This window comes from Miniopterus natalensis, chromosome 1 (assembly GCF_054644295.1).
Source record: "Miniopterus natalensis isolate mMinNat1 chromosome 1, mMinNat1.hap1, whole genome shotgun sequence".
Taxonomy (NCBI): Eukaryota; Metazoa; Chordata; class Mammalia; order Chiroptera; family Miniopteridae; genus Miniopterus; species Miniopterus natalensis.
This window is the reverse complement of record NC_142081.1, coordinates 85,275,183-85,291,852: the sequence shown is the minus strand read 5'-3', so window position 1 is coordinate 85,291,852 and position 16,670 is coordinate 85,275,183. Positions and strand designations below refer to the sequence as shown.

General features: G+C 39.1%; 2 pseudogenes; one reads left to right on the top strand and one right to left on the bottom strand.

Moving 5' to 3' along the window:
- Positions 1-11,521: 11,521 nt before the first annotated feature.
- LOC107524429 (ubiquitin-conjugating enzyme E2 C pseudogene) lies at positions 11,522-11,946 on the top strand (annotated as a pseudogene).
- A 2,040-nt stretch (positions 11,947-13,986) lies between these two features.
- LOC107524423 (E3 ubiquitin-protein ligase KCMF1-like) lies at positions 13,987-16,297 on the bottom strand (annotated as a pseudogene).
- Positions 16,298-16,670: the final 373 nt, after the last annotated feature.

The following is a 16,670-nucleotide window of genomic DNA, read 5'->3' as shown; positions in this document are numbered from 1 at the left end:
AGTAATTCCACCTCTGGATATATAAACACAAATTTGAAAGAAAGGAAGACTCAAACAGATATTTGTACACCAATGTTATCAAAGCATTATTCACAATAAACAAAAGATGAAAATAACCATCAGTAGACGAGTGGATAAACAAAATGTGGGGTACACATTCAATGGATTATTCAGCATTAAAAGGGAATGAATATGCTACAACATGAATGAACATTGAACACATTGTGCTAAGTGAAATAAGCCAAACACTAAAGGGCAAATATTGCATGATTCCACTTATATGAGGTACCTAGAGTAGTGAAATTCATAGAGACAGAAAGTAAAATGGTAGTTTCCAGAGGCTGGGGGGCAAGAGTTAGAAGTTATGGTTTAATGAGTATAGACTTTCTATTTAGGTTCATTAAAAACTTTTGGAGATAGACTGTGGTGATGGTCATAAAATGATGTAAATTTACTGAAACCACTGAACACTACATTTAAAAATGGTTAAAATGGTAAATTTTATGTTATGTATATATCATCACAATAAAAAATATCATTTACAATATCACCAAACATCTAGGAATAAAATTAATGAAAGATGTTCAAGCCCTCTACAAAATATTGCTCAGAGAATTTTAAAAACACCTAAATAAATGGAATTACCACATTTGTGAATAGAAAGACCCGATATTATTAAGATATCAAGTCTACAGAGTTGATCTGTAGATTCGGTGCAACCTGTCAAAACCCTGGAGAGTTTTTTTTAATAAAGAAGCTGATTATAAAATTTATATGAAATGCAAAAGATCTAAATAACCAAAAGAATCTTAAAGAAGGGAGAGCAAGAAGGAGGAAGATGAATAGGAGAAAAAGGAGAAGGAGGGTTCACCCTACCGTGCTTCAACACCTACTATAAAGCTATAGTGATTAAGCATGTGTGCTGCTGGCATAAGAATATAAGAATAGACTAACAGGTCACTCAAACAGAATCAAAAATCCAAAAATAGATCCACACACACATGATCACTTGATTTGCAACTATGCACCAATAAAATTTAGTAAGGGAAAGAAAATTATTTTCAATATAGTGTGGAGCAACTGGATACCTTTTTTACCTCCACTGTACACACACAAATATAATTTTGAATGGATATGTATTAAATACCAAAGCGTGAGTCCTAACACTGTAAAACTTCGGGAGAAAATCATAGAATAATGTCTTTGGGGACCGTGGCAAAGATTTCTTGGCTAAGACACAAAAATACTAATTATGTAAAAAAAAAATTATAAAATAAACCATCAAAATTTAAAACTTTTGCTCATCAAAAACATTTGGATAGTGAAAGACAATATACAGACTGAGAGAAAACATTCACAATACATATATTTAGCAAAGGATTTATATGAAAAATACATAAATCATTTCTACAAATCAACAATAAAAAGGCAATCATAAAAATATATAAGAATGGCAAATAAGTACATGAAAAGGTATACAACTCCATCATTCATCAGGAAATTTAAATTAAACCACAGTGGATATGAAAAACCCCCACCAGAATGCTAAAATTAAAAAGATTGGTAAAACCAAGTGTTGGTGAGAACATAGAGGAGCTGGAACTTTTGTGCATTGCTGGTGAGAGTGTAAAATAGTATAATCAGTTTGGAAAACTGGTTAGCACTCACTAATAAAGTAAAACTTACACTTACATTGTGATTTAGCCATTTTACTCTTAGATATAGCCCAAAGAGAAATTAGTCCATAGGTCCACAAACACTTGTTCAGAAATGTTCATAGCAGCTTTATTCATAAGGACAAAGTATGGTAAGCACATTTATTCTGAATAAATGATTGTGATATAGTCATACAAAGGAATACTGCCTAGCAATAAGAATCTCAGGATAAACTGAGATGCATTATGGTAAGTGAAAAAAGTCAGTATCAAAGGTAACACATGTATGATTAATATGACACTTTGGGAAAACCATTTACATAGAGTAAAAGCCAGACACAAAATAGAAAGCATAGTGTACAATTCCTTTTATCGAAATTGAAAAACAGGCCAAGCTAATGTATGGTGAAAGAAATCAAAATAGTGGTTAAATTGAGGTGGTGATATTAAATGAAAAAGGGAACTTTCTGGGGTGACAGAAAGGTTGTAGATCTTACTGTGTGTGGTGCAGACATAGCTGTATGCATAGTAAAACGTTACTGAGCTTTATATTTTAGATCTGTTCACTTTGTTATATTTAAATTTACCTCAGTTTAATGTTGTAAAAGATGTTTTATACTGATGATCACATGATTGTGAAGAGCATTCTCAAGCATTCTTTCTTGTTCTCCCACAACTGAATATGAGTCAATACTGTATATCTAAATTTCCAAACTTTTGAGTTTTTGTTTATCTTTATTGTTGAAAGTATTACAGATGTCCCCTTTTCCCCCCATTGACCCCCTCCACCCTTCCCCAGGCCTTCCCCGCACTATTGTCTGTCCATGGGCTCAGCATATATGGATATAAGTTCATTAGTTAATCTCTTCCCCCATCCCCTTCCCTCTGAGATCCCTCAGTCTGTTGCATCCTTCAATGTCTCTGGATCTTTTTTGTTCATCAGTTTATTTTGTTCATTAGATTTCACATATAAGTGAGATCATGTGATACTTGTCTTTCTGTGACAGGCTTATTTCACTTGGCATAATACTCTCCAGGTTCCCTCCATGCTGTCCCAAAGGGTAAGAGAGCCTTCTTTTCTATAGTTGCATAGTATTCCATTGCCAAACTTTTGAGTTTTAAGCTCCCTCCCTGGTAGCAAATTAGGTACCTAAAAAGCTTTTTAATTCTGTCAAATATTAAGAACAGAAGCCAAAGCCACTGACTGCTGCTGACTAACCTGTTCACTTATTACTAAAAACAGCCCTGGGGCTGGGGCCTGGGCTTTCACTGCCCTCTTCACAGAGCTTTTGCTCATTTTAGTTAAATAATAACTCAAGATCAGTATGTGACTCAGTCAAAGCATTGGTAATCCTATAGGTATATGTTTGCTTCTTGGGTTAAGGGCACAAGAAAAATGCTACATTGGTTAAGTTTTTTAAAAGAACAACTCAAATCTTCTGTAAAAGGTATATTAATTACTTTTCTAGATTTAGAAACAAAAATTTGTTTTAAATCTTCTTCATTAAAAAGAAATCAAAGAAATACTTCATCTAAAATACTTCATGCAGAATCTAGAAAATGATAAAGAAAGCATTAGCCATCAAATTAGCTATTAAATAGACAACTTCCTTTCCCCCTCTCAATTCATAGCCCTCATGGGAGAGTTTATTAACTTAAGGTGTTAAGTTCATGTTAATTAAGCTTAACTGCCTTTGACCAGTTAAACAGCTAATCTATCTATTGAAAATATATTTATTTACTTCTAGATAGATATCTATGTGTTTCTATATATAAAATTATTGTCAGTTTTTTCCTTTATTTTAATATTTCCATTGCTTCCACCAGACCATTACAAGCATGCGTCACTAGTGGAAAAATAGCTAATGATACAGCATTTCCATTCACATGTGCAGCCTCACGGTGAAGAAAATGGAAATAAAACCACAGCATCAGCCTTGCGCATTTCAACACTCCCCTTGAGCAGCGGGCACTTTTCACATGTCTTCTGAAGCTTAGTCTCTGGGATGTCTAACCTCAAACTATTAAGTAAGGTCAAGCTGAGTGTCCACACCAACAAAGCAAGGACCTGACACAGAGAAATATCGGCAGTTTAATCACTGTTTCACGCCCGGCTGGGCCTCCCATTTGCTTCGTGATCCCTCCCCTAGCCACCCCAAGCCCACGCTGGGACATGATCACTCTGGCGACTTGTGAACACCCTCTACTCAAATAAGACGGCTGTTTCCCCCCTGTGCTTTGTTTACTCGGCTGTTTAATAAACAGCAGGGTGGCTGGGAATGAGCTTGGGAGGAGCTGGGTTGGGACAGGGCATGGGGTGTCCTCTTTACACTGCTGACCTGCAGTGGATTTGCACACCTCAGGGGGGCTCCTGGGTCCCCATGCAGCTCCTCATCAGTTGCTAGAAACTCGACACTGCTCTGTGCAGCCACTGCTCACCCCAAAGGAATAGCCAGGCTGCATCCCAGAGGAAATGAAATGCTAGCAGTTTGAGTCACAGTGAGGACAAGACTGTTTCACTTAATAACTTCATACCACTCCGTCTGGGCTTAAACTCAGACAATGTCCTGCGACAATGTCCCAAAGATTCAAAGGTAAGTAGTGGATGCCTTCAGAACACGTTTCCTTTACTGTGGGGATAGTGGAGTCATTCTCTCTCTTGCATAGTAATTCTTAACAAGCCTTCTTACTAATGATTTTTGGCTTTTTGGGTTCTTAAACTAGGAAATGTAAGATTTTTTTTTTTTAATCAAAAGGGAGGGGGAAAGAAGAGAAAGAACTCCATCAGCATATGTGGCCTAGAACAGCAAGTGCAAAGTTGGGGGAGGTCTGCAGTTCCAAGGCCCCGGGAAGAGGGGGCACCAGCAGTCCCCCCCACTGCCCCTGATGGAAAAAGAGGGGATTGAGAGGTTCTACAGACCCACGCCCACTCATTGTCCTACCTTTATTAAGTGGTTGGGAGACGTTGCTCTTCCGTTGTCCCTAACTGGACACAGACACCATCAAAGATGCCTCGATGACAGTCACAAAGTCCTGGGCAGGGTAACATTGGGGTCCAGATTGTGTGCCCATTTTACTTCTGTCTTCTATAGAACACCTACCTTTAAAGAAACAAAGGAGCTTTTATTGTATTTGTCTCCACCAATCATGTTTCTTTCCTTCTAAGATAGCTGGCCCTGAGCATCACCACATCCTCTCATTCCTCCTACAGGATGTGCCTCTGCTTCACAGAGAAACAGGATTTGGACAACATCTAGTCACATCTCTTCACAGAGTGCAGAAGTGGGTCAACAGGTTTTCCTAGAGTCAGTGATTTGGATACTGAATTTGGAAGCTAAAGGGGACATTCTGCTCCAGGGCCTGTCTCTTCCCAGCAATAGTTACCTTGCTTACATGACAAGGACAGAAATCATAAGTACACCCGCCTCCAGGGACCACTTTCCTCAGTGTCTGCCCAGCCTGTAAGTGTTTATGTGAGCCACAGCTTGTCCTCTCCAAGCCTCAGGACTTTGGAGCTGGTCCCTCCATGAGACTCACCAGTCACCTCCCCGGGGGAGCAGAAAAAAGGCATCTGGGTGCAGAGTCTAGAAGAACACACACCACAGTCAAAAATAATTTACCCAAAATGTCGAAAGGCTCATCTGTCCTCAATTAAAAATATATCTGGAAGCCAGAGATCTTGATTTCAAACAGATACAGCAGTGCAAAAAGAACTTTTAACAAATAAGATCTGGTACATAATAAGGGCATAAGGTTTTGTTAGAAAAAATAAGTGTTAAGTATATAGTACTTATATATACATATATAATATATACACTTTGTATATTATGTATATTATGTATATGTAATAGAAAACTTTTTTACTTAATAAAAATACACCATGTGTCATATAAATACATAGAAACATATAATTAGTATTTACTGTCATTCAATCAATAATAAAATTCCAGGCTTACCTGAAAATGAGAAAAGTCATAACGTTAAACATAAGTCAAACTTTACATTTATCCATTTTAACCACAAAAGATACAAATTTGCATCACACATTCATTTCCTTAAAAGATTTTCAAGACCATCATTATAAAAATAATAGTACATAAAAACTCCTTTGGCCATACAGGAAGCAGTATCGTAAATTCATGTCGGAGGATTTGTTGTGATATCATCTAACAAAACCAGAGGAAAGACAGATGAGAGAGCAATACAGAAAGATCCTGCAAGATTGTCTATTCCTTCTACAGGTTTTCTTTCAAAGTCTCTTCTAGCTTATTCATCTTGTGCTAAACAGCAAACAAGCACTGTTTCATAATATTTATGAGATATCCACAACATGAAATAGGGACATTTAGATCCTTTTTTTCTTGTCCATATTATGTGGATTCGTTTCCATGACAACACCAGCTGCTTAGTCACATCATTCCCCCTCCCCCCAATACTGTGACCCACAGTAAGCCCTCATTCAATTTTTAAATAGATGACTATTTATAAAGGAATTTGGGGGGGGACTATTCTGCTGTTTAGATATGTCTAGTATTTAAATATCTGGAGAAATGTGTTTCTTCTGTACTTTGTAGTTAAGTGGAAGATGACAGAGCCTCTGGCCTTGGAAGTGATTCCTAGCATCTTGGCATCATTGATTCAGAAGGGCTGGCTCCCTAGGGGCTGGTCCAACCACAGTGTAACTCTCCCAGCCCCCAGCATCCTTAAGTCCACACAGACTTAGACACATTCATCACAGGGAGAACATTCTTGAGGCTGTGTGGCAACTAAAGCTTTATTTGTTAAAGGTTAATCCAAGGCTGCAGCAAAAATATTCAATAAGGAGGTTATTAAATTTTCTTATTAAGTGTAATCAGGGAGCTTTGTTGTCTGCATGTCAGGTTAAAGCCATGACTGAGAAAAATTCCTCTGTAGACAAAAAAGCACAGTGTTATGACTATAATCATATATCAACATACTCTGTCACTTGCACTTGAGAGTTCTTTAATCTTAATGAAAAGTATCAAGTGTTGAGTGTGCGCTTTACAGCTTACACAGAGCCATAAGCCCAGGGAGCTTGTTCACTATTTCAGAAATACCCTTCATTGATACATCATTGACTGGGAGCTAGGGTTTGACATGAGGATAATAGGCCATTATCTCCACATCAGGCAAGGCTCCTGCTAGGCCCCCTCCCCACCAGTTCTGGATCCTTTAGCTAGAGGACATGTCACACAATCAGATACATTTTAGAATAAATTCACAGCAATCACAGACAATCAAGGGCCTTACAGATCATATGTCCAGATCATTTATTTTTATAAATAAGGGCCTTAACACCCAGAAAATTGAGAAGAATTCTCAAAATAAGGCTGAGCTCAAATCAGAAACTAGGTTCCTAAATGCTGGCCTACTGTAGGAAATAGGAAGACACATGGGCACCAAAGGGGGTTAGAATTTCATCATATGAATTTGGGGGGAGTTACAAACATTCAGGCTATGGAATTGATGAGACAAATTTTGACAACGTCTTATTCAGATACATGCTCATTACCAAATGGCATTTAAATTTACTGTAACATGGTATTTTTAAGGGGTGGGTTTATGAAACACACAGCTTTCCGGAGAGCAATCTTTTAGTACTTATTGAACAGTAGAATGTTTTCAGCTGAAAATAACAGGGAAAACACAACTAAAAGTAGCTTTAACAATAAGGAAATGTATGATCTCTTATGATAAGAAGTCCAAAGATAGGGCATGTTCTAGAGGTGGTATGTTAGGGCTCTGGGTCCACTTCTCTGGATTCTCTCCACTTGGATCTCCTCTGTGTATTGGCACTGACTTCAGGGTAGATATAAGATGACTGGGATTGTGTCAAGCCTCACAACCAAAAGCCTCTAGAGAAAGAAGAGGAATCACCTATTTCTGAAATGATTTTTAAGGAATTTGGAATTTTTTCCTGAATTCTCCCTGAAGCCAGCTCCCAACCCTTGTATTTGACTTCCTCTCCTATCTGTTGACTAGAATTAGGTCACTTCATGTTCCTAAATCAGTCATTGGCAGGAACTGTGCAGTTGCTATGATTGCCTTAGGCTAATCATTTGAAGTAGAATGGATATTGGGGAGTTTACCACATCAGCCATCACAATATCAAAAATGTTTACCTAAAAATTGCCCCTCTGAAAATGTACAGAAGGAAAGAATTTAAAATTTCCCCAAAATGTCCATAGATCTATAAGGTAATACTAAGCTTTTCCTAGCCATAGTACTACCATTGGCAAAGTACACAGAGTTCTGCATGGGTTTAGAAACTGTCTCTCCCCAACAGTCACTGCTTCATGACCACAATCTAAGACACCAGTCCCAGAAACATGCTCTAATTAGAAATGAATATCAAGCTATTCTTAAGAAACATCAGAATGGATCTGATTATGCTTTACCATGTTTTTCTTGGTGACCACAAGGCTCAAGGTCATTCCTCATCCCCAGATTCTTATTCCCTTACAGATCTCTACACCTCCTACTTTGACCCAATATTACACCCACCCTAGACCCCACAAATACTTCTACTTTGCCTTCTGAAACTTCTGACCAAGTGATACCAAAATCCTTTATTCTCCACCTCATCTCTAAATGTTGCCCTCATCATGCTCAAACCCGAGCCTGCATGGTTATTTTTCTCTTACACCCCTTGCCCCACCGAGCTGAGAACTGGGCAAAGCCTCTTCCTTTCTTCTCAGTGCTTCCTCCAGACCACTGTGACACCTTCTCCATGACAGTGTCCTGCTCCTTTGAAGAGCTCGGCATCCGGCCAGGCCTGCAGAGTGCATCAGATTTACTGTCCTCCCCACTGCAGTCATCTGCGGACTTTCTCATTCCTTCTCACTCCTCAAAGATTTGCTTCTGAATCACAGTCTGTCTCTTCATCACTTCCTTGTCATAATTCATGGGAATCCCCACATCTAAGGAAACATTTCCACTAATACCTTGTCTTCTCATGTCCTTAACCTTTTCACTGCCAATGAAACTTGCCTTCCAACCCACCTTAGCTATACACTCCCAGGACCACACATCATTGAACATCTGTACTTCTTCCAGAGTCTTAATTTCAAGCATCTCACTTTCTAAACACCATTTTCTACGTTTCCAAACCACTTTCCCTTATACCTCATTCCAATGACTCTTTTGCCACACTGAGGTCACAAATCCATTAGCACTTTCATCATTTCATTGCCCATGGCTCCCTTCATATCCTCATATCTCTCCTTCTACAGCTTAGATTCCATGGTCCATTATATTACATATTCCCGTCTCATCTTTTTTCCTCCTTTTTCTCTTCTTCCCACTAATCTAGGGGAAAAAAACCAACCTTGGTTAAATTCAACTTTCTGCCTCCTCTATACCTTTGCCCAAAGAATTAAAACATATGGAGAAAGCCCTGACCAGTGTTTCCCAGTGGTTAGAGCATTGGCCCATGCACTGAAGGGTCACAGGTTGATTCCCTGTCAAGGGAACATACCTGGGTTGCAAGTTTGATCCCCAACCCCAGGTCAGGGCTCATGCAGGAGACAACCAATTGATGTGCCTCTCTCACATCAATGCTTCTCTCTCTCTCTCCCTCCCTTCTACTCTCTCTAAAAATCAATGGAAAAAATATCCTCTGGTGAGGATTAACAAAACAAAACAAAAAATGTGGAGAAAAACCAGTCAACCACGCTCACTAGTCTCACCTAAATCCATGACCACACACCTCAAATGAGTCCTTAAAGCTGCCCTTCAGTCCTACCACATTTCCCACCTCTCAGGAGTGACTGCTTCAAATATTCTTTCTTTTCAGACCTCCAATACTTCCTGCCCTCTGCACACTTGCAACCAATGGCCTTGCTGCAGAGGACATTGGGTTATCCCACCATTAACTCAACTGCTTTTGTTCTTAACAATGCTGCCTGCCTGCCTTTTCAGCAGACAAGCTGCCCTTTTTCCTCTCTGAAGTCCCTCCTCTTATGCTCAGGATCTCTTGCAACTGTCTTCTATTTCTTCTTCATTCATTATTTCCCATTTTGATTGGATCATTCCCATCAACATACAAACATGCTGCAATTTTTGCCATCTTAAAAAAAAAAAAAAACACTCCCTTAATTTCAAACCCCTTCCAAGTACTTTCTCATATTTCTGTTCCCCTTTAGAACAAAGTTTCTCCAAAGAATTGTCTATATTATTCTTTTCATGAATATACTCCAGTTAGACTTTCATCCCCACCACTCCATGGGAACTGCCCTTGTCAAGGTCAACACCTCCACATTGACCTCCACATTGACAAAATGAATACTCAATGTTCTCATCTCATTTGCTGTACCAGACACAGTGGTTCTCAGCCCACTTGCACACAAGAACCATATGGGAAATGTCAACAAAATTTTGATGCCTAGATTTAATATCAGAGATCTGAGCCAGCAGCACTGGGGAGAAGGCCCAGATATCACCATGTGATTTTAAATCTTGAAGGTGATTCTACTGTGCAGCCAGAGAAAGGACCACTCTTCTACACATGGGCATGTACTTGCCTAAGGGTCTCAAACTCCTCTTATTTTCTCCATCCACACTCATCCCTAGATGACTGATCCCATGCTGTTGATTCCCAAGTTAACATATTCACCTTACCTTTCCCTTAAAGTACATGCTTGTATATATCCTGCTGCTTATCAGACAAAACCACATTACATTAAAAAATATAATTTCCAAAAGTCTTTTTCTCTTTTAATTTTTTTATTTTTCAATTACTGTTGACATTTAATATATATATATATATATATATATTCAATATATCTTTATTGATTTTAGAGAGAGGAAGGGCAAGGGAGAAAGAGAGATAGAAACATCAATGATGAGCAAGTCATCATTGATCAGCTGCCTCCTGCACGCCCCCGACTGGGGATCGAGCTCACAACCCGGGCATGTGCCCTGACTGGGAATCAAACCACGATCTCCTGGATTCTAGGTTGATGCTCAGCCACTGAGCCATGCCCAGTCAGGTGACATTTAATATTATATTAGTTTTGGGTGTACAGCATAGTGGCTAGACATTTATATAACTTACAAAGTGACCCCCCTGATAAGTCTAGTACCCACTTAACACCAAGCATAATTATTACAATATTATTAACTGTACTCCCTACACAAAAAGTCCTTTTCAATGAGAATTGTCATTATTCTAAAAGCTCTTTAAATACATGGAGTTTATTTTCAATTATTTGCCAACTTTACCTGTTTTCAGCACATGCTCCATAAATGATGGTAACTAATAAACTATTCATTGTTCATAGAAGCAACATGTGAACTCCCTCAGATTAAAATATAATGCAAATGAAATGAACCAGGTAACTCCACAGATAGAACATAAAATTATGCTTAGAATTAATAGAACAAAATAAATTCTAGATTAAAATGAAGAATTATATTATATTCATTCACCAAGAAATACCTGGAACTAGGCTAAAAATGTTTTTAATGCTTTATATCTCATTTAAGAAGGCCTGGGGGAGGGGGTGGGGGCAGATGCCAGGTGGAAGGGATCAATGGAGGGGAAAACGAAGACATCTGTAATACTTTCAACAATAAAGATAAAACCAAAAGTGACTTCTTCAATCATCAAAATATAAGGAGCACTGATCCAGAGTCAGAAGAACTAGTCCTGGTCCCAGTAGTTTCCAGCTTTAGGCAAGTTAAAAGCTTGCATTTCTTGGGAACTCTCCCCATTCTGGAACAGCTAAGATATGGGAGGTAGGGGGACTCTCAGGCTGATCTTAGAGACCCTCCCGAAGGGGGGACAGAAGGTGTAGGAATGTTGCCAGGATTCTCCCCAGGTTACAGCAGGAGCTCATAACCCCATGATGTCTGGTGACAAAGGAGTGTCTGCCTTCCCTGAATCAAACAACCTTTTCAAATGGGTGGGGACCATCCATGGAGCAGCTGGCACAGTACATGAAGACCTGAGGTGTAAGCTCTTTCTAAAGCTCCCCAATGGCTACCCTTACAGAGCACCCACAGTGTAGTTCCTCATGCTCTGCTACCACCCCAACATGAACACCCGAGATAACACCTACCTGGACATCCTGAAGCTCAAATGGTCTGCCCTGTGTGATGTTAAGACCATCCTGCTCTCCTAGAGCCTGCTAGGAGAACCCAACATCAATAGCCCATTGAACACACATGCTACCAAGCTCTGGAAAAAAAAAAAAAAAAACACCCCACAGCCTTTAAGAAGTACCTGCAAGAAACCCACTCAAAGCCGGTCTCCAGCCGAGAGCCCTGACCCAGGCTGTCCAACCTCTACCCTTGTATGTCTTTTTATTTTTTCTTTAGATGGTCTGTTCTTGCCTTTATTTCTGTATAAGACTCTGTATCTTCAGCTGTGGTGTCATATTTGCTTTTTTCTTTTCTTTAACTTAAGTCTCTGGTTGAGCCCCTATGGTGAATATATTAAATATTTAAAAAAAAAAAAAAAAAAAAAAAAAGCTTGCATTTCTTAAATTTTCTGTAAAAGGATAATATGTCTATACTGCCAAACTTATAGGGTTTTGTGTGGGTAAAACTAAGTATTTGGGGTAAATAGTTCTCTGAAGATCATTAAAAATGATACTACATTTATTATTATTGTACAACCTAGGGCTGGCTATATTTAATAACCAAATATGTAAAATAGTGTTAAGTTAACAATTTAGCAGAAAACCTATAAAAAGAAATCTTAAAATTTAGAATGTCTGCTCAGCTGGGGATGGCTCAGTGGCTGAGCATCAACCTAGGATCCAGGAGATCGTGGTTTGATTCCCGGTCAGGGCACATTCCCGGGTTGTGGGTTCTATCCCCAGTCAGGGGCATGCAGGAGGTAGCTAGCTGATCAATGACGACTCTCTCACCATTGATGTTTCTATCTCTCTTTCTCCCTCTCCCTTCTCTCTCTCTGAAATCAATAAAGATATATATATATTTTTAAATTTAGAATGTCTGATATTTTGAGCTCCAATTTTCTTCATAATAATCATAAGAATGACTTTGTAATGATCACATGTCCAGGATCATAAGACTACAAAGAAATTCCTTAAAGTTGATTCATTTTAAAAGTATTAAAAAGTTTTAAAGTTCACTTTAAATTTTCTGCAACCTGTTATATCACCATTACTATTATTATTATTATTAATTCTACAGATTCTTTTAAAGAAAAGTCCAATTAAGCAGATTTTCCTGCCTTACTCTCATCAAATCTTTATAAAACTAATCAAATATTTTAGTAAATAAAGGCTTTCATTAATTTTTTAAATAATCTTTAAGAAACACTTTTATGTAGTAAAAACTTCAGTGACACTCATTTTTGGATCTCTTCTAGGTCAAGCATTACCTGATTCCAGTCAGATTCTATGGTAATTCCTACTTTCAGATTATATGTCATGTGACTAACAGGATTTATGCTCCATTTCTGAGCCATAGCACTTATTCTGAAAATTAATTGTCTGACATTGCTTTATAATCATCAGTTGCATCTATACGAAGCATGTATTTAAGAAACTTTTGAATTTTTAATGGAGAAAATAAAATATGTCTCTAAAAGTTTCTTAGAAATTCAAAATCTGTTAATTCATACCTCCAAATAATCCTAACTTTTAACATTGTTTCACAGTTCAAAGTGGGTATTAGCCAGAATAATGATTTTTTTACTTAAACTATGTCCCAAGTCTCCTCATAAACTCAAGTTATGTATGATTCTACAATAGAGACTGAAGGCTTTTGTCTGATTTCTCTTCATTGTGGATCCACAGGGAATCCCTATGTTTCAAACATGTCTGGCTTAATAAATGTCTTCCTTACTATGATTACAATCTATTTTGGTGTCAGATTCACTCCAGCCTTGAAAACTTTGTTATTCTCTTTTCTGGCCTCAGACCCTTTCCGTTTCTGGAGTGATCACTGAGGATACAAAATAATTGGTCTGAGCAGATCCACAATACTGCCATGGCATTAACCAGATTAAACATTAAAAACAACTCCTTTCTCCTTTTGATCAGTGAAGCAATGGCAGCACAATATTTTGAAGAATATTTTTGTTATCTTTAGGTCAATTTAAAACAAACACATACCATCTTGAGAACAGACCTCCCCAGAACTTCCCAGGTCAAAGGCAGCCAAGGCCTCATCATTTTGTTTTATAGTTGAGGTCATAGCTTGGTGCCATGTTTCCATGATTCATCGAGAAACTAATCAGCTGGGAAAGAGCCACCCCAGGAATGATCTCGATGGTCTCCTCAGAGTCTGAAAATCTCAATAACTCTTCAAGGGCAATATCATCTATACCATTTTATCACAAGAAAAGAGTAAGCTCTTGGACAAACAGGCAGCTGTCTGTGTGCTCCCTTTCCATGGATTGGAGCTCTGTTTCAAACCTTTTAGGATCATTCAACCTTGTTAAAGGAAATTGGGAATTCTGGATAATGTGCTGACTGCTTTCTGTGTTAGCTGTGCTGGTTGTTGCTGTGGGTGGTGTGATTGTAGTGGAGACCCTGTGTTAGTACGCAGCTGCAGTCGTAATTGAGAAGCACCCGGGCCGGGAGAATTAAGTGGTCTTCCTGCAGAACATCTCACTCCTGATAACTGAGATAAAAGCTCAGCTATAGCATCCATGGCTTCCCTCTTGCTTGGAGGATATGAACTCTGAAGAGAAGGAAGTCCACCAATAGAACTGTGGTTCAGTGGTTAGAGAGTAGGCCCTGCACAGAAGGGTCTGGAGTTCCATTCCCAGTCAAGGACACTATCTGGGTTGCAGGTTTGATCCCCAGCCCCCGTCCAGCACTTGCAGGAGGCAGGCAACCAATCGATGCGTCTCTCTCACATCAATGTTTCTCTCTCTCTCCCCATCTCTCCTTTCCACTCTCTCTAAAATAAATAAAAAACAATGGAAAAAAATATCCTCAGGTATCCTCAGGTGAGGATCAAAAAAAAAAAATTAAGATGTATGTTTGATCTATGAACAGGAGGACACCCTAATTTCTAGGGTGAAACATTCTAGAACATGTCAAACACCACTCAATTTATCTAAATCTCTAGGAGCTCTGTGTTCAAATGTAAGATGAGCTGCACAGCCATCTGTGGCATGATGAGGCCCCCCTCCGGGTAATGCTGCACGTACAGGACAGATCACTTCTGCTGATGTTTCTGTACGTTCAGAAGTAACATGTTCATGAAGAGGTGTCTTGGTATAGCCCATTTTTCTACATTAGGGACAAGTAAAAGACGATGGCTGCTCTGCAAAGAAAGCTTCCCCACCATAGTACAAATCAAAATCTACCCTTGCTAATATGCACTGCACTGGGTGGTCAGTTGTTTATCCTATTGGTGCATTACTTTCATAACAAGGTGCACCAAGATCATAATCATAGCAAATTAAGCACATATCTGCAACCTTGGAAATTTCCTTTTAAATGTGCATCACAATTGACACCCTCATGTCAGGCATCCTAATTCAGCTGGTGGCACTGCAGGCTGCAGTGTTCCTGGAGGATCCACTGATGCCCACACAGATTCCCCCTCCATGCCCTGTCTTGGCTGCAGCTGTGGGGCTGGGAGCGGTTGTCAGGGTGAGTAGGGCAGTGCTCCCAAGGTGGTGGGTGGCCTAATTTCTTGATTCCTATTTCTAAAATCTACATCCAGGTATTCTGGAAACTAGAAAAGGGCTGTATTGGTACACAACATTCCCTCCTCTAGTGGTATATGCACCTTTGTGTGGATTAGGCTGGCTCTGCTGGAATCTGATGTTTGAAGGGGGGCAGGGGGGGCAGAACTAGAAATAAAATGGAACCTCAGTGATTCTCCTGAAAGAGAAATGAGAAGAGACACCTTTGTTGTTGTGAGACTCACATTTTTAGCTCTCTGCTTAGAGTAATCTATCAACCCTTAGAGATCCTTCCAGGAGGCTGAATCAAAGATGCCCACTGTCCTGTTAAGGCAGGAGGAAAGATATGTGAGGAGACAACTATGTGGAGCTGTCAATCTGAAAATGAAATATTATTTTATCAGCCTTGGAAATGATCTTGGTCTTCTAGAGAGCAGGCAGAGATAACAACACACATCACATCAACTGTTACAGGATAAAAGGTGGCTTTTCTGGTGAAAGAGACACTTCTACATTCTGAAAGCTGGAGCCTTTTGTATACAAACATATATTGCAATTGACCCTTGGACAACACAGGTTTGAACTGCACAGGTCCACTTATACGTGAATTTTTTTTCCAATAAATACATACCATACTGTAAACGTATTTTCTCTTCCTTATGACTTTCTTAATAACATTTTCTTTTCTCTAGGTTACTTTATTGTAAGAATATAGAATGCAATACATATAACATACAAAATATGTATTAATCAACTGTTTATATTATTGGTAAGTCTTCCTATCAACAGTAGTTAAGTTTTGAGGGAGTCAAAAGTTATACATGGATTTTCGACTGCACAGGGGGTCGACACCCCTAAACTCTGTTTTGTTCAAATGTCAACAGTAACTTTGAAATTAAAACACCCAGCAGAATTAAGGAAAGAGAGAGGGAGGGAAGAAAGGAGAGAGGGAGAGAGGGAAAGAGGGAATGTACATGCTCACCTCAGTTTCCCAATAAGGCATGAGAGTTCTCCATACATTCTTCCTCCTTTGCACTTACTGGTGTCCCAGAGGCATACCAAGGATGAGGTTCTCTTGAGGCAGCTGGACAGCTATGGCAGCCAGGTGGATGGTTATCAAGAGCACTTGGGGAAGATGGAAAAATGTCCCTTCTCTCTACTATGGAGATAAGACAGTCAGCCCATGAGGACAGTGAAGATTGGTAGCTTTGCCTGGTGGAGGCAGACTTGCCTAATCTCTTCCCAGAAGGCAGGACAAGATATCTGTGTTTTGACCTAAAAAAATGTCCTCACCATTTCCACCCATCCTTACCTTCCCACCCCTTGCCAGAGGAAAATAATTTTTCTAACTCAGCAAAGATAAATAAATTTGATTT